Source organism: Platalea leucorodia (genome assembly GCF_965183815.1).
Source record: "Platalea leucorodia genome assembly, contig: HAP1_HAP1_SCAFFOLD_229, whole genome shotgun sequence".
Lineage (NCBI taxonomy): Eukaryota > Metazoa > Chordata > Aves > Pelecaniformes > Threskiornithidae > Platalea > Platalea leucorodia.
In genome coordinates, this window is record NW_028121334.1 from 75,136 (window position 1) to 99,292 (window position 24,157).

General features: G+C 49.9%; 1 pseudogene across 1 annotated transcript; it reads left to right on the forward strand.

Annotated features, from left to right (window-relative positions):
* Window positions 1-568: 568 nt before the first annotated feature.
* Window positions 569-23,048, forward strand: LOC309603879 (olfactory receptor 11A1-like; annotated as a pseudogene). The gene is made up of 3 exons: window positions 569-615; window positions 3,542-3,619; window positions 22,295-23,048. The product of its transcript is annotated as an olfactory receptor 11A1-like (transcript).
* The last annotated feature ends 1,109 nt before the right edge of the window (window positions 23,049-24,157 follow it).

The window sequence follows — 24,157 nt, forward strand, 5'->3', positions numbered from 1 at the left end:
TGCAAAGGCTTTGCTTCAGAGCAGAGACACGGCATGGACAGAAGAATTCTGAATGTCTTTCTGTTCCTAGGACCACAAACCCAGAATGAAATGCCTAAATTCACCCAACTGAAGACATTCCCCAGCTTGCAGAAATTAGATCCCTGCCTGTCACCTGCCAGGTGTCCTGTCTAATGATGGAACAACAAAAGGTGATTCTCATGGCCAACTCTTTTCCCAAGAGGAGAAATGACACTGCTGGAAAGTAGTGTCTCTCCCGAGCTGAGGGAGGGAACATCAGTGATTCCTTCAGCCTGTTTCACAGCAGGTTCCCCTGGAGCCCCAGGGACATCTGGAGGGAGCCCAGAGGGGCAGAGATAGTGTTGCCTTGGGCTGGTCCTCTGCTGCTGAGCTGGGCCGGGCTCCTGGGACAGAGGGAGCTCGTGGGAAGTGGGCAGCACTGCAGAGAGACAGCTCTGCCCAGGAGCAGCAGCTCTGCAAAGCGCAGCAGGGCTGAGGGCACTGCCTGCAGGCACGGAGGGGACATGAGTGAGGCAGAGACAAGTTAAAGGCAGGCATGAGTGGGAAGATGGCCAAGACCTCGCTGAGGGAGAGATCTTCAAAGCCCTCTACATGGTAAGTCTCTGGATACAGGGTAACATACCTTGTGTTCCTGGAGGGATGTCCAAAAACTGGCACATCCCACAGCCTATGGGATCTTTCAGGAGGACTCTCACAGTTTCTCTATTGGAGAGGAGGAGGATGTGCTCCAGAGCAGGGCTTCCCTGCTGCACCATCAGAGGGACGGGGCATGGCTGCTGCCTTCTCCCAGGGACAGACGCAAGGTGTGAATCTCGGCGTGCAGCCAGGGATGCCCAAGTCTGTCCTGCAGAGCAGGGTCCCTGCACGCCAGGGGGCTGTGTGCCAGGGCAGGGACTCTGCTGCCTGCCAGGGTCAGCACTCAGCCTGCCTCCCCACGGCGTTGTGGGGAGAAGCTGTGCATGGAAGGAGTGACCCCTGGCCAGGCAGGGCTCTTCTGCTGTTGAGAGGGTACTGCATGGGACAACGCTGCTCTCAGACCCTGGTCATGCCCAGGTCATTTCCAAGGGGACTTTTCATGAGTACGGTCAGGGTTTCCTGCTTGAGTCTGTGCTTTCCTGAATCTATGCTTCCACTTTTCTCTGGCTTGGCTTGATGGGCATGGAAACTCAGCTGTGCAGGTTAGAGAAGGGGCTGAGACTCCTAAACCATCACCCTGGGGTCTACTAGGAAGCTCAGCAAGTACCTTCACCCCCCACCAGCCTAGAGCTAAAACTGGTATCACCTTTCCAGTTTCATCAGGGTTTGCATGACCTGCTCGTTGGCCCCTGCACACACACACAGAGGCTGCAGGGCAGAGCTGGGCACACAGGGGCTGGTAGGGAAGAGATGTGGGGCCAGAGAAACAGATCCCAGCAGGGACAGCACAGGCAGTAGAGACATGGGCAGGGAGGGAGGGAAATGCTAAGGGAAACCCTGCTGCAGAGGAGATATGGGTGCCTGCCAGCCATGCCCTGCAGTACAGATGCCTTCCCTGAGCAACACCCTTCTTGTCTCCTCTCCCACCTAGCAAAGCCCTCAGCCAGCCCATGACGTCTAGGGTGTTAGTCACCTCCTCGTCCCTCTGCCAGCAGGAGAGATGAAGTGCATTTCCCACTGACCAGGGGCTGAAGGTTATCAGCATCTGGGAGGGTGTCGTGGTTTAACCCCAGACAGCAACTAAGCACCACACAGCCGCTCGCTCACTCCCCACCAGTGGGATGGGGGAGAGGATCAGAAGGGTAAAAGGGAGAAAACTCGTGGGTTGAGATAAGAACAGTTTAATAATTGAAGAAAAATAAATTAGAACAGTTAAAATAGGCAAAGCAAAAACCGTGCACGCAAACAAAGCAAAACAAAGAATTCATTCACTACTTCCCATTGGCAGGCAGGTGTTCAGCCATCCCCAGGAAAGCAGGGCTCCATCACGCATAACGGTTACTCAGGAAGACAAACACCATCATGCCCAATGTCCCCCCTTCCTTCTTCTTTCCCCAGCTTATATACTGAGCACGACATCATATGGTATGGAATAGCCCTTGGGCCAGTCTGGGTCAGCCCTCCCCCCGGCTGTGCCCCCTCCCAGCTTCTTGTGACCCCGGCAGAGCAGGGGAAGCTGAAAAGTCCTTGACCAGTGTGAGCGCCACTTAGCACCTATTTAGCAACAGCTTAGCACTACTTAGCAAGAACCAAAGCATCAGTGTATCATCAACATTGTTCTCATCCTAAACCCAAAACACAGCCCCATACCAGCTACCAAGAAGAAAATTAACTCTATCCCAGCTGAAACCAGGACAGAGGGGCTGTGCAGTGTTGGGTAAGGGAAAGGCTTTCCTGAGTGTCCCTCTGCCTCTCCCAGTGCCTCCCTCAGCTGCTCTTGGTGTTGATGTCAGGCTCTCTGAGAATAATAGTTTCAGCTGCAGTCGGGCATGGATCTTGTGGGTCCTCCCATTCAGATGTGTTTAAGGCAATGAGGTGTCCAGCTTTCCTCTAACCTGTGAAGCTCTGGGCAATGCAGTCTGTGAGGCTAGGAAATGAGCTGATTTTCCCTTAATCAGATGTCATCATTAGCACACTTGGCTATCTCCTTGGGGTGTCCTTCCAAACTGCCAGATGCCTTCCAGGATGCACAATGAGCCATGTGTGTCTTTGGCTAGAAATGGGGTGCTAAGACCTTGGGAAACGGGAAGACATTTAGTGGTCTGCAGTGGATGCCTTTGCTCTCAGCACTGTCTGGCGACTTTTCAGGAAAACGTGGGAGTGTGATCACCCTCCATCTCAGAAAGGTGCAAGCACTGGGCAGCTGGGAACAACACGGAGGGACAGACCAGCTCCCCTCACTCTTCACTAAACCATAGGCAATCCTCTTGTCTTGTAGGACTCACTCTGTTCTCCCTGAGTGCAGCAGAAATGCTGAGGGTTTCTGACACGCAAACACACTCCCCAGGGGAGAATGAGGGGAGATGTAAAAATAACCTCTCAAACTGCCTTCTGCCATCCCCGTTGCTTAGCGCTGGCAGTGCAGATGCAGACAAGCTCTTCTGTTTTGGGAGCAGTTTCATCTGATAAAGTCAAAAACTAGCACTGGCTCCTGCCCCCACCGTTCCCATGAACTCACTGCTGTAGAGCAGGGCTGACTCCTCAGCCATCAGCGGGCACAGCACGCGCTCCTCACCACACACTGAACCAGCACCAACCAGAGTTCCAGCCACAGAGCTGAAGGAAGGTCTCCTAGAAAGGCAAAAGGGTGGGTGTGTGCAGCAGGGGAGGGTTTATGGGAAATGGCTTTGATTTTGCTCAGAGAAGTCTCCCGTATCGTCTCACCACCTTTTCCTCCTTAGACAGTGCCGCATGCCCAGAGGAAGCAAATGTCCAACGCCAGCTCCATTGCCGAGTTCCTCCTGGCATTCGCACACACAGGGGAGCTGCAGCTCGGGCACTTCTGGCTCTTCCTGGCCATCTACCTGGCTGTCCTCCTGGGCAGTGGCCTCATCATCACCACCGTAGCCTGCGGCCACCACCTCCACACTCCCATGTATTTCTTTCTCCTCAACCTCTCCCTGCTCGACCTGGGCTCTATTTCCACCACTGTCCCCAAAGCCATGGCCAATTCCCTCTGGGACACCACGGCCATCTCCTATCAGGGATGTGCTGCCCAGGTCTTTCTGTTTGTCTTTTTCATGGCAGCAGAGTTTTCTCTTTGCACCATCATGTCCTATGACTGCTACGTTGCCATCTGCAAACCCCTCCACTACAGGACCCTCCTGGGCAGCAGAGCTTGTGTCCACATGGCAGCAGCTGCCTGGGGCAGTGGTTTCCTCCATGCCGTGCTGCACACCACCAATACGTTTTCAATACCTCTCTGCCAAGGCAATGCCATAAACCAGTTCTTCTGTGAAATCCCCCACATCCTCAAGCTCTCCTGCTCACACTCCTACCTCAGGGAAGTTGGGCTTATTGTGGTTAGTCTCTTAGCAGCATTTGGCTGTTTTGTTTTCATTGTGCTGTCCTATGTACAGATCTTTAGGGCCGTGCTGAGGATCCCCTCTGAGCAGGGACGGCACAAGGCCTTTTCCACGTGCCTCCCTCACCTGGCCGTGGTCTCCCTGTTTACCAGCACCGCCATGTTTGCCTACCTGAAGCCCCCCTCCATCTCCTCCCCATCACTGGATCTGGTGGTGGCAGTGCTGTACTCAGTGGTGCCTCCAGCAGTGAATCCCCTCATCTACAGCACGAGGAACCAGGAGCTCAAGGATGCAGTGTGGAAACTGATGACTGGATGCTTTTCTGAAGCAATAAACTGTCCATCTTCTTATGCATATCACTCATAGTGTAGCTTATTACAAGCTCAGCCTGTCTTCTGGAGGTTTTGGTGGTGGTGGTGGAGGGTTTTTTGCTCTGTTTTACATGTGATAATGTTGTGCAGAAATTAATGTCATTCTTCATACCATTTCTAATTCCTTATCTACCTTTCTAGTGTTACCCAGAGACTTTTGAAAAGACTGTTGAAAAAAGAGCCATGTTCTTTGTGCAATAAAAAAAAAAAAAGCCTGCAGCAACTTCTTTATCTGAGATCCTTTTTCTGAGACGTCTTCTGGTGCTGCAGTAGCAGTGCCTGTGTGCAGAGGTGGAGGGGAAAAGAGTCCTGGCACAGCAGCACTGCCAGGGAGCACCAGCGCTTGGTCTTTCTGGAGCCGTTCTCTTTTAAATTCCACACTCTCTCTCTGAGCCCCTGTGTTGCTGTAAGGAAGGATTGCTCTTGCAGCTTGGTCACAGGCCTTTTGTGTGGCAGTCCCGTGATTGCACGCAGTGACAGGCAATGGGCACTTCTTTGGCAGAGCTGACCTCCATAATCGAGCTTCCACCATACAAGGGGATCTCCTGATGGCAGTGCCTGAAAGCTCAGGTTTTCTCCAAAGTTTCTCTCAAGAACAAGCTCAGGAAAGTGCCCTCAAGAGGAAAACACGATTGAACAGCTAAATGGTTTGAGTATTCAGGGTGGGAGCATGTGGCAGTGCCCTTGCACATGCAGACCTCCTGGGGGAGATAGGAAGGACCAGCAGAGCAGGCTCTGGTCTGTGCCCGTGTTCACTGGACACCCCAGGGAAGCTGCCCGACGGCAACCGCCACAGACCAGCCAATAACAATCACCATTTCCAGCACTGCACTCCCACCCCTGCTCATACAGGTTGTTTATCCCTCCACAGTGGGACACCGAATGACTAGTTTGGAAGTCCATGCTTGTGTTGTACAGATGTAAGATCATGGAGCAGATCCTCCTGGAAGACGTGTCAAAGCATATGGAAGAGAGGGAGGTGATTAGAGACAGGCAACATGGCTTCACAAAGGGCAAATTGAGCCTGACTAATCTCGTGTCCTTCTGCCATGGAGTAACTGCCTCAGTGGAGAAGGGAAGAGCTATGGATGTCATCTACCTAGACTTCTCTAGGTCCTTTCGTATGGTCCCCCACAACATTCTTGCTGCTGAATTGGAGAGGTATGGGTTTGACGGACGGACTGATGGATGGACTTCCTGGACAAGGAACTGGCTAGATAACCGCATGCAAATAGTTACAGTCAATGGCTCAATGCCCAAACGGAAACCAATAACACAGGGTGTCCCTCAAGGGTCCGTACTGGGACCAGTAATATTTAATATCAGTGACAATGAGGCGGGATTGAGTGCACCCTCAGCCAGTTTGCAGAGGACACCAAGCTGAGTGGGACAGCTGATTCACTTGAGGGGAGGGATGCCATCCAGAGGGACCTGGACAGGCTTGAGTAGGAGGTCCGTGCAAACCTCATGAAGTTCAACAAGGCCAAGTGCAAGGCCATTCACCTGGGTCGGGGCAATCCCCACTGTCAGTAAAGACTGGGAGGTGAATGGATTGAGAGCAGCCCTGCAGAGAAAGACTTCAGGATATTGGTGGGTGAAAAGTTGGACATGGGCCAGTAATGCGCTCTTGCAGCCCAGAAACCCAGCCGTATGCTGGGCAGCCTAAATAAAAGCATGGCCAACAGGTTGAGGGAGGTGATTCTCCCCCTCTAGTCTTGTGAGACCCCACCTGGAGCACTGCGTCCAGCTCTTAGTTCCCCAGGACAAGAAAGACATGGACCTGTTGGAGCGGGTCCAGAGGAGAGCCACGAAAATGATCTGAGGGCTGAAACACTTCTCCTATGAAGAGAAGCTGAGAGAGTTGGGGTTGTTCAGCCTGGAGAAGGGTCTGGCAAGACCTTCTTGTGTCCTTTCAATATATTAAAAGGGCTTATAGGAAAGATGGAGAGAGAATTTTTATGAAGGCCTGTAGTGACAGGCCAAGGGGCAATGGTTTTAAACTGAAGGAGGTTAGGTTTAGATTGGACATAGGGAAGAAATTTTTTTATGAGGGTGGTGAGACAAGGTGACCTGCTTAGTGGATGAGGGGAAGGCTGTGGACATTGTCTACTTGGACGTTAGTAAGGCCTTTGACACAGTCTCCCACAGCATTCTCCTGGAGAAGCTGGCTGCTCACGGCTTGGATGAGTGCACTCTGCACTGGGTTAAAAACTGGCTGGACAGCCGAGCCCAGAGAGTGGTGGTGAATGGAGTCAAATCCAGTCGGCGGCCGGTCACGAGTGGTGTTCCGCAGGGCTCAGTGTTGGGGCCCATCCCATGCAATATCTTCATCGATGATGTGGATGAGGGGATTGGGTGCATCCTCAGTAAGTTTACAGACGTCACCAAGTTGGGCAGGAGTGTTGATCTGCTGGAGGGTAGGAAGGGACTACAAAGGGATCTGGACAGCCTGGATCATTGGGCTGGGGCCAACTGTATGAGATTCAACAAGGCTCAGTGCCGGGTTCCTGCACTTGGGTCACAACAACCCCATGCAATGCTACAGGCTGGGGGAGGAGGGGCTGCAGAACTGCCTGGCGGAAAAGGACCTGGGGCTGTTGGTTGACAGCCGGCTGAACATGAGCCAGTTGTGTGCCCAGGTGGCCAAGAGGGCCAATGGCATCCTGGCTTGTATCAGGAATAGTGTGGCCAGCAGGACCAGGGAGGTGATAGTGCCCCTGTACTGGGCACTGGTGAGGCCGCACCTCAAGTAGTCTGTTCAGTGTTGGGCCCCTCACTACAAGAAGGACATCAAGGTACTAGAGCTTGTCCAAAGAAGGACAACAAAGTTGGTGTTGTCTAGAGCACAAGTCTTATGAGGAGCAGCTGAGGGAGCTGGGGTTGTTTAGCCTGGAGAAGAGAAGGCTGAGGGGAGACCTTATTGCTCTCTACAACTACCTGAAAGGAGCTTGTAGTGAGGTGGGGGTCAGTCTCTTCTCTCCAGTAACAAGCGATAGGACAAGAGGAAACAGCCTCAAGCTGCACCAGGGGAAGTTTAGGTTGGATATTAGGAAAAACTTCTTCACCGAAAGGGTAGACAGGCATTGGAACAGGCTGCCCAGGGAAGTGGTTGAGTCTCCATCTCTGGAGGTATTTAAAAGACGGGTAGACGTGGTGCTTGAGCATATCGTTTAGTGGTGGACTTGGCAGTGCTAGGTTAACGGTTGGACTCGATGATCTTCAGGGTCTTTTCCAACCTTAACAATTCTATGATTCTATCCTTCTATGATTCTATGACAGAGAAAGAGGTTTCCTAAAGAAGTTGTGGCTGCCCCATCCCTGGAAGTGTGCAAAGTCAGGCTGGATGAGGCTTTGAGCTCTCTGATCTAGTGGAAGATGTCTCTGTCCATGGAAGTCTGTTTGGTCCAGATGATCTTTAAAGGTGCCTTCTAAGCCAAACTGTTCTTTGATTCTATGGGATGAGACTAAAGACATGGGGTGCGTGTGGTGAGATGAACCTGAGGGAGCACAAATGCCATCAGCTATTGGGGTTGCTGTGGAGGCTTGTGGGAAAGACAGTGTCTTGAGGTCACTTCACATTGAGAGGAATGTCCCCTGGGAAACCACCTGAATGCAGCACTGGGATGTGCTGCCTTGACCCGAGGTTCCTGTGTCCATTCCTCATGCCTTGGGGCATCTCAAAGGAGTGCAAAGCAAGCTGATACACTGCAGCGCTTAGGTGCTTCCCAGCCTCTGGGAGTGGCAACAGGAGGCTAGGGAGGCACTACCACTGTTGCAATTCACTGCCTCTACGTCTGCAAAGGAAGGACTCCTGTCTCTGAACACCCACGTGTGTATGAGGAGTGCACGAGGCCAGCTCAGATGTGGACACCTGACAGACCCCTGAACTTTCTGTGTGTTACTCCAGGAACAACTCCCACTGTCCCAGTGAGATCCATCTCACCTGCCTCAGATGATAGGTTCATTGCAAATGCTCCTGGTCTTCTACATTACCCTCCCTGGCCTTTCTGGCCTGTGCCTTCAAATACACAGTATGAAAGAAGCTTGCCTGTGGAGTATCTCACCTGTGCAGTCAGAAGTATTCCTGCTAGCATGAGCAGCATTGCCATCTAGACGGCGGCATTTCTCACCTTTCAAAAGGCACAGAACACATCTGGGGAGTACGAATACACTCAGAGGCACACACGCCTTCATGTTTCACCTCTCTGGACTTCCTTCACAATTCCTTTAAGCAACTAGCATAGAAAAAGGAATGTTCTTCCTCCTAGGTGTCCTGCCAGGAGAGAGGGGACAGGAAGGACATAAAACCTTCAATGGAGAAAGGGGAAGGGGACAATCAAAGCTCATCAACGGAGTTACCTGTACTGCAAATAGGGAATATCCCTAAGCCTTAGAGAAATCCTCCTCTCCCTCATGACCTGCCCTGTGACTGGTGTTGGGAACACCCTCATCATTGTGCTGGTGGTGGACAGCTTGAAGACTTGCTATAGCTCCACCACCACGCCCCTGACCTGACCCCACTGCTGACCAGACTGGACACACCACCATCTCTGCTGACAGCGGTGTTAGTAGTACTTGCTGCACCTTTTGCATGTACTGAGTGTTTCCTGCTGGTGGCTACATCCTACGATCAGTACTGGGCTGTGTGCCACCTGCTTCTCTCTGCAACACTCATGACCTGGAAGGTCTGTTTTGGGAAGGCAGCTACGCCTTGGCTAGGGGGGGTTTCTCTCATCTACAATAGTCACTTCATTCTTGTCCCAGATACAGGTCTGTGGCCCCAGTGCAGTGCACCACTTCTTCTGTGATTTCACTGGAGCTCTCCTGCAGTGACACCAGGACACTTATGCTCTTTGCTCTCATAACCTGCTTTTTAGATCTGGGCCTTCCCTTCCTCTTCACAGGGGCATCCTGTGCGTGCACCAGAGCTGCCACCCCGGGGCAGCTCTCCCACCCAGCATGGACAGGTGGGAGGCCTTCTCCACCTGCTGCTCTCACCTCACTCGTGAAACTGTTTTCTACAGCATCCTCATCTTTGTCTGTCAGATGCCCAGAAAAGCCCTCCCGAGATAGCTGGACAAAGCCCTTTTGCTACACCATCCTCAGGCACCCGCTCAATCCCCTCATCTGCAGCCTGAGGATCAGAAAGTTTGGAGGGGAGTGGGACACGGAGAGAAGTGCTCAGAAAAGCTGTGGGCTGCACAAAGAGCCAATTGGAGTTGTGGGCCTGCTGGGAGCAATGACTTCTGGCTCTCTTCTGAACAGGCCCAGAAAACCCAGACAGGTGTGTGCTGTGTCCTGGGCACTCTCCTGGAAGTGTGAGATGTGGAGAAGGTTTCTGGTGCAGAGAGGTGCAAGTGGGGCTGGCTGGTTTCATTGTGAGACCTCTGTAAAACGCCTTGTAAAGGCAAGAGCCATCAGAGAGGTTGCATAGCTGGCCTTTAGCAAGGCCTTAACATGGCCTCCCATAGTCTCCTTCTAGCTAGATTGGTGATATCTGGACTAAAGAAGTAGACGATGAGGTAGACGGGAGGATGACTGCACGATCCGTCTCAGATGTCACCACTGGCACAGATTCCTCCTTGCAGCCAGTCATTATCGTCACCTCTCTGCTACCAGCACTTGGGACAACACTGTTGAACATCTTTATTATCTCCCAGTACGATGGGATGCAGCTCACCTTCAGCTCCCTTGGCAAGCTGAGAGGAGCTCTGGAGCTACCTCACCTAGTTCACCCTGCCTCAATCTGGAGTGTTGGAAAGATGACATTCAAATCTCTTCTAACCTGAGCTATTCTACGATTCAATCAGTCTTCCGCTTGGAGAGATTTTTGATGACAGAATAAGCAGAGGAAGGAGAAAAGACAAAGATGCAGAAGCAGAGACATAGAGGGTTCCAACAGAAATAGAGTAGTTCTTCTGAGCAATGTTTCTCCATATGAATGATGGTAAAATTTCTTTTGATAAGTGGCTGCATAAAGCTACTCATACAGAGCAAGGGAGTATAATCAGCTTGCCAGTACGTGCCCTTCCTGCTGTTAATAAACATTGATGAAAAAAATATTGAAAATTCATAACAAGCTAGCCATGCTGGAAATGAAGACTTTCTCAGCTATTACATTGAGTTCTTTTCTGCAGAGGTTTCAACTTTTTCCTAAAAATTTACATTCAGGGCTCGATTAAGTCGTCCACAAAGAGGTGGCCACTGCCCTATGTAGCTGAAGTACCCATATGGGAACTGTGTCACAGGCCATATGGGAGGCTTCTGCAGCATGAGCTTGTAGGCAAGCAGGTACCTTTGGGGTGGTGGAAGACATCACCTGCCTTCCAGGCTGCTGGGTAGGCTGTGAAGAGGCCTCTCCAGCACAGCAGCACACTGTGTCCCTTTGGATGCTGGCTGTGAGGTCACTTCTGACCAGGCAGCAGTGGGGAGAGAGATACTCTGAGGTCTTGAAAGCCATCACAATGCTCCCCCCAACAATATGAAAGATGTGGGGAGGTCAGGGGCATCAGGGACATGATATGGTGGAGGGAAGAGAGGTTTGGCCAATAGAGATGAAAGATTTTGAAGAGGAAAGATGTGTTTGGGTAATTTTGATGCCACCGTGATACTGACTGAGAAAACATTCATGTTAGGCATCTACCCTATTTCTAACCAGTAAGCTTAAGCCCTAACCCTCCCCCTACATGGCAGCCTTCCCCCTGACAGGAATCCCCTACTCCAATTCCTAACCTCAAACCTTACCTCTAAACCAAAGCCCCAAACCACAAACACTTACTCTCACCCTATTACTCACTCTAATTCCTAGCCTTTATCCCGAACACTAAAATGCTAGCCTTGACCCTAACCCTCACAACAGCCCTACACAAAACCCTAATCCACAAAGCGAGCCCATGCCCTGACACTAACTAGACACCCTCCCCCTGAGCCCAACAGGACTGAGGTCTTTCTCCTCTTGACTATGGCAGCAGCTGATGCCTGCCACAAAATTTCATTTTGAGGCTCTGGACTTTGTTTCTTCCTCATCCCTGCTTGGGGAGGCCGGGAGGTGTTGCACAGTTTTTCTGCACTTGGCATTGCTCATCCTCACATCCCACTGCCCCCAGGAAGAGCCCTGAGCCAGACGTGAGGGACAGGATCTGCCTTCCCAGGGCCTGCAGGTTAGGACTTGGCCTTGCTGCTTCATCAGACAAACCAAGGGTTTTCTCAGCATTACAGCCCCCTGCACAGTGCCTTTGCCTACCTGCAATCACAGCCTCCAGTTAGCTGCTCTAACGAGTCCTTGGGGAGGCTTTGTCAGTAATGGCCCTCAGGGGGGCCAATCAATGCTTCAAGGTTTTGCTTCTGCCTTTGACTTCTTGAGAGGTTTGTTCAGTCTCCTCTCAGTATCTGAGGTTCACGGACACAGGGCCAACTACAGCATGGGGGCTCATTAAAATACAGAAAGCCCTAACGAGCTATTTCTCTTCCTGTAATTTTCTTCAACTCTTCAAGACTTGTCCAGCTAATTGTAGAGTCATTTCACAGTGTAGTTAAGGAGGAAGATTTCCAAGTGCACCTAATCAAAATCCTTTTTTTAAAGGTTGTATTTTATTCATTTCAGTTGAGAGCAGAGGTGATAGCAGCATTCTCCAATTGATATTGATGCAGAGGGTCTCCTCGGGAGGTCTGGACAGCTAGGAAAAGCAGTCCCTTGAGGTCTGGCACTGTAGTGACAGCCTTGCCCCTTGCTTCCTGCCTTCCTCAACCTCACCATTTCTCTCATTGGCCACCTGGGATTTACATCAGTTTCCTGACATCAGGCTTCACTGACCTCTGGGAGCTGAATGTTACAGCTCCATTGCACCATCTCCCACCTCATCTCCTTAGGCAACTGGCTGCACACAGGCACAGAAGGATTCTTCCTGTTGGCAAACAAAGAAAATTAAGCATGATGAAGCTTCATAAACAATACAATACACTCCTCGAGCATATGCTACTCTACAAGCTACCACTAATGAGGCTGCCTTTCTACAAGGGATAATCTTATGAGAAATGTTTTAGATACATAGCTACAGAAAGGTAGAGATAAACATAATTAAAGAATTGGCTAAACAGACACTTGTCCTACTGAAGGACAGGCAAGCTTTTAGTCCCTGAAGCTCAAAGCAGCAGCATAGGTGAGAAGGATCTGAATGAACAAAGAGTAAGGGGAGGAGAAAACTGGAGAATAATGGAAAAGGGCCGTTGTCTGCACAACATGCTGAAAAGATGATTTTAGAAATGGTCATTGTATCCGGACAGGTGAAAATACAGGAAAGATTAGAGAAATTAAATACAGAACACCATCCAGCATTTATCCACTTGATCCAGTGCGACCTGGCAGCAAAGGCGGCCAGCAGTGTCCTGAAGTGCATAAAGAGAACCCTCACCAAAAGTGCGAGGGAAGAGATTGTCTCCCCCTGCTCGTCACTCGTTAGGCCACCTGTAAGCAACTGCGTCCATTTTTGGGCCCCCATTTCAAGTGGACTGGGTCTGGCTGGGATGGGGTTAACTTCCTTCAGAGCAGCCCATATGGTGCTTTGTTTTGCACTTGTGCCCAAACCAGCATTGATAACACACCCGTGTTTTGGCTATTGCTGAACCGTGTTTGCACAGTGTCAAGGCCTTCTCTGGTTTAACTTGAGAGGCAGCTAAACCCCGCACAGCCGTTCACTCACTCCCCCACAGTGGGAAGGGGGAGAGAATCGAAAACAAAAGGTAAAACTCGTGGGTTGAGATAAAGGCAATTTAATGGGACAGAAAAGAAAGGGAAAAGAATAACAATGCTAAAAGAATATACAAAAGAAGTGATGCTGTCCAATGCCCAGCCAGTTCCTGAGCAGCGGACCCTCAGCCAGCTTTTCCCCCACCTTTATATGCTGAGCATGACATCATATGGTACAGAATATCCCTTTGGTCAGCTGGGGTCAGCTGTCCCAGCTGTGTCCCCTCACAACTTCTGTGCCCCTCCCAATGTACTCGCTGGTGGGGCAGTGTGAGAAGTATTACGTAGCAATTAACATCATCCAATTCAAACCATTGGCTATTCTCACCCAAAATCAAATCCCCTTGAGGTACGCATTGGACTTCCCCATCCTCCTGCCACGCCCACCAAGTGCACCCAGGTCCTTGAGTAAAAGCAATCCCATGAATGGGTTTGCCTCTGCCCAAGGCAGGAGTAACCCAGACTGTCTTCCCCAGCATATTTTTTATGTGCACTAGAGGGACTTTATCCCCCTCTATGGTATGTAAAAGTTTTGACTGGGCAGGGCCAGCTCGATCACCACATCCCCTAGTGTTCACTAACCAAGTGGCCTTTGCTAAATGTGTGTCCCAATGTTTGAACGTCCCAGCACCCATTGCTCTCGGTGTAGTCTTTAACACTCCATTGTACTGTTTGATTTTCCCGGAGGCTGGTGCATGATAGGGGATGAGATATATCCACTCAATGCCGTGCTCTTGGGCCCAGGTGTCTATGAAGTTGTTTCGGAAATGAGTCCCGTTGTCTGACTCCATTCTTTCTGGGGTGCCATGTCACCATAGGACTTGCTTTTCAAGGCCTACGATAGTGTTCCGGGCAGTGGCATGGGGCACGGGATATGTCTCCAGCCATCCGGTGGTTGCTTCCATCATTGTAAGCACATGGCACTTGCCTTGGCAGGTTTGTGGGAGTGTGATATCATCAATCTGCCAGGCCTCCCCATATTTATATTTCAGCCATCGTCCTCCATACCAGAGAGGCTTGAACCGCTTTGCTTGATTGGTGCAGTGCATGTTTCACATCCATGGATAACCTGTGCAGTAGTGTCCATGGTCAAGTTCATCCCTCGATGACGGGCCCATCTATATGTTGCATCTCTTCCTTGATGGCCTGAGGTGTCATGGGCCCACCCAGCTAGAAATAATTCACCCTTCTGTTGCCAGTCCAGATCCACTTCAATCTTAGCAGCCTGATCCACCTGCTGGTTGTTTTGATGTTCTTCAGTGGCCCGACTCTTGGCTACGTGAGCATCTATGTGACATGCTTTTACAGCCAGGTTTTCTACCCAGGCAGCAATATCTTGCCACAGTGCAGCAGACCAGATGGGTTTGCCTCTGCGCTATTAGTTACTCTGCTTCCATTACTACAACCACGCCCACAGGCCATTTGCCACCATGCATGAGTCAGTATAGAGATCAAGTACCGGCCATTTTTCTCCTTCAGCAATATCCAAAGCCAGCTGGATGGCTTTCACCTCTGCAAATTGACTCGATTCACCTTCTCATAGAATCATAGAGTCATAGAATCCTGGAATGCTTTGGGTTGGAAGGGACCTTTAAAGGTCATCTAGTCCAACCCCCCTGCACTGAGCAGGGACATCTTCAACTAGATCTGGTTCCTTAGAGCCCCGTCCAACCTGTCCTTGAATGTTTCCAGAGATGGGGCATCTACCACCTCTCTGGGCAACCTGTTCCAGTGTCTCACCATGCTCATTGTAAAAAATTTCTTCCTTATATCTAGTCTAAAGCTAGCCTCGTTTAGTTTAAAACCATTACCCCTTGTCCTATTGCAACAGGCTCTGCTAAAAAGTCTGTCCTCATCTACCTTATAAGAATCATAGAATCATAGAATCATAGAATGTCCTCAGTTGGAAGGGACCCACAAGGATCATTGAGTCCCACTCCTGTCCCTGCATCGGACAACCCCAAAATTCACACCCTATGTCTGAGGGTGTTGTCCAAATGCTTCTTGAATGTTGTCAGGCTTGGCGATGTGACTGCCTGCAGGGTCAGCCTGTTCCAGTGCTCCACCACCCTCTGGGTAAAGAATCTTTTCCTAATGTCCAACCTAAACCTCCCCTGGCATATCTTCCTGCCGTTCCCTCGGGTCCTATCATTGGTCATCAGGGAGAAGAGATCAGCACCTGCCCCTCCTCCTTCCCTCGTGAGGAAGCTGTAGACCGTGGTGAGGTCTCCCCTCAGTCTCCTCTTCTCCAGGCTGAACAGACCAAGTGACTTCAGCCGCTCCTCATACACCTTCCCCTCTAAACCCTTTACCATCTTTGTGGCTTTCCTCTGGACACTCTTCAGTAGCTTTGGGGTTTTTTTTGTACTGTGGCACCCAACACTGCACACAGTACTCAAGGTGAGGCTGCACCAGTGCAGAGCAGAGCGGGACAATCTCCTCCCTCGACTGGCTGGCAATGCAGTGCTTGATGCACCCCAGGACACGGTTGGCCCTCCTGGCTGCCAGGGCACACTGTTGGCTCATGTTCAACTTGCCGTTGACCAGAACCCCCAGATCCCTCTCCACGGGGCTGCTCTCCAGTCTCTCATTCCCCAGTCTGTATGTACATCCAGGGTCGCCATGTCCCTAGTGCAAAATCTGGCACTTGCCCTTGTTAAACTTCATACACTTGGGGATTGCCCAGCTCTCTGATTTGTCCAGATCCCTCTGCAGGGCCTCTCTGCCCTCAAGAGTGTCAACGGCTCCTCCCAATTTTGTGTCATCGGCAAACTTTGATAACAAACCTTCGAGTCCTGCATCCAAGTCATTTATGAAGACATTAAAGAGCACTGGCCCCAACATAGATCCCTGGGGAACCCCACTAGTGACTGGTCGCCAGCCCGATGTAACTCCATTTACTGTAACCCTTTGAGCCTGACCCATCAGCCAATTGCTCACCCATTGCATTAGGTGTTTATCCAGCTGTATGCTGGACATTTTGTCCAGGAGGATACTGTGAGAGACGGTATCAAAGGCTTTACTGAAGTCCAAAAAGATGACATCAACTGGCTTCCCTTGGTCAGCTAGGTGGGTAACGTTGTCATAGGAGGAAATCAAGTTTGTCAAGCAGGGCTTTCTCCTTGTGAACCCGTGCTGGCTGGGACCAATGGCTGCGTTGTCTTTCAGGTGTTTTTCAATAACTCCCAGAAGAATTTTCTCCCTCATTTTGCCAGGCACAGAGGTGAGACTGACAGGCCTGTAGCTACCAGGGTCATCCCTGTTGCCCATCTTGAAGACTGGGACAACGTTTGCCAGCTTCCAGTCAACTGGGACCTCCCCAGATTCCCAAGAGGATTGAAAAATCATTGAGAGAGGTCTCGCTATGACATCAGCCAGCTCTTTAAGTACCCTCGGATGAATCCCGTCCGGCCCCATTGACTTGTAGGGATCCAGCTGGAGCAGCAAATCCCGCGCAAGTTCAGGGTTGGTTGGGAGTTTGTCGTTCTTGCAGTCATGGTTCTCTAGCCCAGAGAACACTTCATCGGTGTTGAAGACGGAGGCAAAGAAAGCATTAAACATCTCTGCTTTGTCTGTGTCCCTGTTTGTGAGGTGGCCATGCTCATCAAGTAATGGGCCAACACATTTTCTCGCCTGCCTTTTGCTATTTATTTATTTTAAAAAGCCCTTTTTATTGTCCTTGAGCTTTGAGCTTTGGTACTTTACCTTTAAGTACTGAAAGGCTGCAATAATATCACTTTTCCTTACATCAGACTTCTCCAGGGAAGTCTGCAACTGGGTGTTACAGCTCCATCGCGCCATCTCCCACCTCATCTCCTTAGACAACTGGCTGCACACAGGCACAGAAGGATTTTTCCTATTTGCAAGCAAAGAAAAGTAAAGCATGATAAAGTTTCAGAAACAATACAATACACTCCTCAAGCATATGCTACTGACAAGCTACCTCTAATGAGGTTGCCTTTCTACAAGGGATAATCTTATGAGAAATGTTTTACATAGATAGCTACAGAAAGGTAAAGATAAACATAAGAGAAGAGTTTGCTACAAAGGCAATTGTCCTACTGAAAGACATGAAAGCTTTAACTCCCTGAAACCCAAAGCAGCAGCATACGTGAGAGGTATCTGAATGAACAAAGAGTAAGGGGAGGAGAAAACTGGAGAATAATGGAAAGGGCCTTTGTCTAGACAGTCTACTGGTAAGATGACTTTAGAAATGGTCATTGTATCAGGACAGATGAAAACACACGAACAATTAGAGAAAATAAATACAGCATATAACAGGCAGAATAGTGGTAATGAAGTTACAGGGGAAGACATATTTCTGTGGAATATCCCTTTGGAAAGGTCATGGCTTTGGTAGAGGTCTCTTGTGAGCGAGGACAAAGCAATGTTGCGCCCATCTCTGAAAGAAGCCAAAGGAGCAACCCAGGGAACCCCAGGCTGTACAAGCTCACTTTGGTGAGGAGTAAGCCATCAATATCTCTTGGGTGGTACTTCTGGGACCATTAAAGAGAAGAATGTGTCCAAAAGCAGTCAGCATGGACTTTCAAAGGGTAAAGCATGCCTCACCAGGCTGACTGCCTTCATGATGAAGTAACTGCATTTGTGCATGAGGGGACAAGAGTGGATGTTGGTCACCTCAACTTCAGCAAGATTTGTGACATGTTCTCCCTCACTATTCTTGTACCCTAGTTAGGACATTACATTCTGGAAGGGTAGACAAACAGATGGGTGAAACACCAGTTGGATGATCGGGCTGAGAAAGCAGTGGTGAAGGGGTCATACCCTACCTGGAGGCCAGTGGGACATACTGGGGCATCATGGGGCAGCACAGGGAACACTCCTGGGCCCTGTGCAATTGAAAAGCTGTATCCATGACCCAGAGGAGGCAACTCTCACCATGTTCAGCAAGAACAAATGCTGGATTCTGCACCTCGGATGAAATAAGGCCGGGCACAAGTATAGACTGGGAGAGGAGTGGCTGGAGAGCAGCCCTGCAGAGAGGGATCTGGGGGTGCTGGCTGGCAGGGGGCTCAACAGGAGTCAGCAGTGTGCCCTGGCAGCCAAGAGGGCAAACCGCACCCTGGGGTGCAGTATAACGAGGGGCTCAAAAGAGGGGATGTTGTGGTTTAACCCCAGTCGGCAACTAAGCACCACCCAGCCGCTTGCTCACCCTCCCTCCCACAGTGGGATGGGGGAAAGAATCAGAAAAAAAAGGAAAACCCGTGGGTTGAGATAAAGACAGTTTAATATGACCGCAGAGGAAGGGGAAATACTAATACTAATACTACTAATAATAAAAAAAAGAATATACCAAACAAGTGATGTACAATCACCACCTGCTGACCGATGCCCAGACCGTCCCCGAGCATCGATCGCTGCCCCCTGGCAAACTCTCTCCAGTACATATACTGAGCATAATGTTATACGGTATGGAATATCCCTTTGGCCAGTTTGGGTCAGCTGTCCTGGCTGTGCTCCCTCCCAACTTCTTGTGCACCTGGCAGAGCATGGGAAGCTGTAAAATCCTTGACTAGGATAAAGACTGCTTAGCAACAAGTAAACCATCAGTGTGTTATCAACATTATTCTCATCCTAAATCCAAACCACAGCACTATACCAAGTACTAGGAAGAAAATTAATTCTATCCCAGCTGAAACCAGGACAGAGGATTATCCCGCTGTATTTTGCAGTGGTGCAGACTCACTTGGAGTACTGTGTGCAGTTCTGGGCCCCACAACTGAAGAAGGATGTAAGGTACTTGAATGCGTCCAGAGGAGGGCACCAAAGCTGGTGAAGGGGCCGGAAGAAATGTCCTCCGAGGAGCTCCTGAGGGCACTGGGCTTGTCTAGTTTGGAGAAAAGGAGGCGGAGGGCTGACCTCATTGCCCTCTACAGCTTCCTGAGGAGGGGAAGTGGAGAGGGAGGTGTTGATTGCTTCAACCTGGGATCCAGGGACAGGATGTGGGGAAATGGTTCAAAGCTGCACCAGGGGAGGTTTAGACTGGACATTAGGAAGCATTGCTTTACCAAGAGGGTGGTCAAACACTGGAACAGGCTTCCTAGAGAGGTGGTCGATGCCCCATGCGTGTCAGTGTTTAAGAGGCATTTGGACAATGCCCTTAATAACATGATTTATCTTTTGGTCAGACCTGAAGTGGCCAGGTATTTGGACAAGATGATCCTTGTAGGTCCCTTCCAAATGAACTATTCTATTCTATGCTATTCTGTTCTGTTCTATTCTGTTCTGTTCTCTATATATACCTGTACAGGGTGGATCCCTCCAGCAGCTGGGCTCAGACGCTCAGTCTCCTCAGTAGCTGCCCTGGATACCAGCCTCCCCAGGTGCACACACCTGGACATATGAGCCCCCTGAGGCTGCAACCCCATTCCAGATGCTGCTACAGACCACCCCAGTCACACACACACACACACACACACACACACACACACACTCTCTCTTAAGTCCAGTCACTCTGGTCTCTCAGTTGCTGGCACTAATGACATACAGGCTGTCTGACCCCCTGGTCCTTCTCCAGTTGCTGCACTCATCCCCCTGTGCTCACATGTTCACGCAGAAGAGAGATTCCCCCTCACAGGAATGAGCTAGAAATTAAGTTTAATGAGAAAAACAGGACAGACTGCACTGGTCGGGGTCCTCCCCTACACTTCCCATAATAAATCCTGTGCAATCCAAAAATGCTCTTCCCCTGCATCCCATAATGTGTCCTATGCCCCTAGGCAACAATTCCCTTAGTCCAAATGGTGATCCAGAGAGCTGCTCGCAGTGACTCCTCTTGGTGGGTTTCACACCTGGACAACGGGGCTGACAGCTCTCCCAGGGCAGCCCTGGAAGGAGGTGGGACAAGATGTTCCTTCCTCAGGAGCCTGTCCTTTGGGTTCCCACCTGCCACGGTGCCTCTGTGCTCTTCTCGCTTTGTGGAGATGGGCTCTTGATGAGCTGGTGGCTCTCCTGTGATGGCTCTGGGAGCAGCTGGGGCAGGGTATTGACTGGGTTACTCCTCCTGCCATTGGTAGTGCCTTCTTTGTGTGTGCAGATGAGCTTCTTCTCACTTAACCTAACACAACCCAACAAGAACATGCATCTCCTGAGGCAGCTGTATTTGCAGGTTACATACCTATGCACTGGTATTATTTAGCATATTTAACATAGCAGCTCATTGGAATTGCTGTCCAGAAATGCATCAGGATTGGGGGAAAAGCTGTGTTATTGCACGGGCAATGGCTTCATTCAGGGCCAGTAGCACAGTCTTGTTTCTAAGACTGTAGATGAATGGATTTAAGACTGGGTACAGGACAGTGTTCAGCAAAGCCACAATTCTGTTTGTCTCCAAGGAAACATCTCTGGAAGGACGCACATAGAGAGCAATGCAGCTCCCATATGCAATGGCCAAGGTGGTGAGGTGGGAAGAACATGTAGTAAAAGCTTTTTTCCTCCCAGCGGCTGCTGGCAGGTGCAGAATACAGAAAAGGATGCCCATGGAAAATGCCAGAGTTAAACATAAGGAACCCAGTAGGATAAACGATAACAAAACAGAGTCTGTTTTCCAAAGCAGGCTGGGGTCAGAGCAGGACAATGTGAACAAGGGGCAGCTGTCACAAAAAAAAATGGTGGATCTTGTTCGAGCCACAGAAAGTCAGCTTGTAGAGGAGGACCAGACGGTAACTCAAGACTGGGATGCCTATGACCCAAGCAGCAACAACCAGGTGGATGCAGAGCTGAGGCTTCATGATGGCAGCATAACGCAAAGGCTGGCAGATGGCAACATAGCGGTCAAAGGACATGACAGCAAGTAGAACCAACTCTGTACAGCCCAGGGCAAAATGGAAACAGGACTGGGCAAAGCAGCTGCTTAGTGAGATCGTTCTCCTACCAGAACTCAGGATCACAAACAATTTGATGCTTGTGGAGGATGTGAACCAGATTTCCAGGAAGGCCAGATTGCTGATGAAAAAGTACATGGGGGTTTGCAGGCGGTGATCCACACACACGAGGAAAATGATGGTTGCGTTCCCCATCACTGTTGTCAGGTATATGAGCAGAAGGAGAAGAGAGAGAAATAGCTGTAGGCTTTGATCAAGCCCTGAGAAACCCTCTAGGATGAACTCAGTAACTGCAGTTTCATTTTCTGCTCCCATGCTGAATTTCAGTTCATCCTGCCGAGACAGGAAGATGGCAAAACCCAAGTGTGATTATTTCACAGTCTGGATGAAAGGAATCCTTCCTTCTCTGCTTCTTTCCTTGCTTGCAGTCTTCCTCCTATACAGCACAGAGAGAGAGAGAGTCCTTCAAGCCTTTCTCACCCCCTGATTTTTCTGGTTTGCATTTCAGTTTGAGTCAGAGAATTTGTTGTCGTCTTTCTTCCTTTCTACCTTTCTCAAACACTCCCAAAGGATTCTTTCTCCAGAGCAGAAGATTTTAAAGAGGCTGCGAGCTATTTCACCCCATTCCTGGCAAATTCCACATTCACTCAGACCTATTGCAAACATCTGTCACACCTACGTGCCAAACTCATCTCTTCTATTGCACAAATGCTAAACCATCAAATCAAATCAAATGTGTATGTTGAAAGCTATTCTTTCTACTTTTCAGAGGTACTCACCTTTTTGCACTAGGAATCCCTGAGAGTCTCTTGTTTTCAAAATAAGTAATATCCAGCATCTCTTTTGTAATCCCCTGCTTCCTTCCACACCTTCCAGCCACAGAGATATCTTAATCTCCAGCATGAGACTGACAAACATGTCAGGGGGAATGACCAGAGTGAACCAAATATCCAAGAAGGACAAGGTGCTGCGCAAGGGATGCCTGGGGGTGTGGCACTAGTGGTGGAGCCAAAGGATGGCAATGGTGACTGCATTCCCCATGACAGCGAGCAGAGAAATCACCAGCAGCAGTGTGAAGAGGAGGGTTTTTAACTCGTGAAGGACTGAAAAGGCCTTCAAGAAAAATATTCTTGCTCTGGTATGGTTGTGAGGATCCATTTTGGTACCCGGTCAGTTGAAGGCGTGGCAAGGGTAACTAATATCGTGCTTGGTGAAATTCATCTTGTTAGCTTTGTCAGCATTCCCTTCCCTTTTCTTAGGTTTCCTCCTCCTTCTTTCATGGGCCTCAGAGCAGATGCCTAATTTCTCCAGTGTGGCAATCTGCTGTACCTCCACTATCCTGCCCAGGCTGCTGGCCAGCTTCCTAACCAGGGACAGAACCATTTCTGCTCAAGGCTGCATGACACAATTCTTTTTCTTTGGCTGTTGTGCAGGTACTGAGTGCCATCTGCTGGCCACCATGTCCTAGGATCGGTACTTGGCCATATGCCACCCCCTGCTCTATGCCAGCCTCATGCAGCAGAAGCTCTGTCTCCAGCTGGCGGCTGGGTCTTGGCTAGCAGGATTACTAATGTCTACCAGAGTCACTGGGCTACTTTCCAACTTACACTTCTGTGGTCCCAATGCAATTGATCACTTCTTCTGTGATTTTGCCCTGTTGCTGGAGCTCACCTGCAGTGACACCATGGTGCTTAGACTGGTTACTTTCATCATCTGCTTTCTGGATGTGGTCTTCCCCTTTGTGTTCACCTTGGTATCCTATATCTGCATCATAGTTGTGATCCTGAGGATCCCAGCCACCACGGGGAGGCAGAAGGCCTTCTCCACCTGCTCCTCTCACCTCATCATGGTCACTGCTTTCTATGGTACCCTCATCGTTGCCTATATGATACCCAGAACAGCCTCACTGAGGCAGCTCAATACAGTGCCATCCTTTTTCTACACCATCCTCACGCCCATGGCCAATCCACTCCTCTACAGCCTGCGGAACAGGCAAGTCAAGGGGGCTCTTGGAAATGCCCTCAGAAAGACGGTGGCCTGCATCGAGAGCTCCTACCAGTTGTGACCCACCAGGAATAAACAGGTTGCAGTTGTGTCAAGTGTGGACAACTCAGAAGTGCATATTTTGTGTACCAGGTATATCTTTAGAAGTGCAGAATCTGGGGACTGTTTGGGGAATGAGAAGCGGGAAAAGAGAATTTGTGTCTTAAGGAAATACAGGTCTGGTGTTGAAGAGTGTAAAAAACTTCCCTGGCTTTCTTCTTGCTTTAAAGTAACCACAATTGTGATCCTGCAAGTGGGAGCTGTTGAAATGCCACACCTGCCCAGGACTGGCAGAAAACTTACTCTAAACATGCTGTTTTCTCTTCCGTTAGCCAGCCAAGCTGAGGGGTGGGGTTTCTGCGTGTCTGGGATTCCTCAGGACATCTTCATATTGACAGTGAGAAGGGGGGAGTTGAATCAAGCCCTTCCACTGGACATGTCTAAATCTGAGTAGATGAATCCCATCCCTCCTGTTCTCTGCACTGTCTAGCAGAGGAGAACTGTGAAAGCTAGTCTGATAGGGCCAGCCCCTCTGAAAAAAAAAAAAAAAAGTAGATCCTTCTTCAGAAAAAAGGTACACACAAGCTGGATCTCAGCTTCCCAAATTTTTAACACAGAAATCATTACTTCCCACTTCTTTCCTTCTCCTAATCTGACCCCCCTCCAGCCCCCCTCCCCCAATGTAATTACTTATTTGTTTCCCACTGGCTGACTTAGATATTGCAACCTGAGTCCTCCTGTTTTCTTCTTTCTTGCAAAAGAGAGTGAGGTCATGCTCATGGGGCATGACTGAGAACATCCACCCCCAGCAGCGGGCTTTCCCCATCTCCTAAGCTGAGGCATGCACACAAGATGGAAATGTCTCCATCATCCCTGATTTGCGCAAGGGCCTTCAGCCCTGACATACTCCCACAACACACTTATTCCTCCTCCACCCACAGACGTAAATCCCTTCCCACTTCCAGGCTCAAATCATGGTTGCACTTCAGAGGAGGCCTTGAGCTTCTTGAATCTTCTCGGTGCTTATGGCAATGTTCCTGGCTCCCTCCAGGTTTGATGGACTTCCTTTATATAACAAGGGCTTTCTGACAAGCTTTTATGAAATGTTTGTTTTTCTGTCATTCCTGTGTG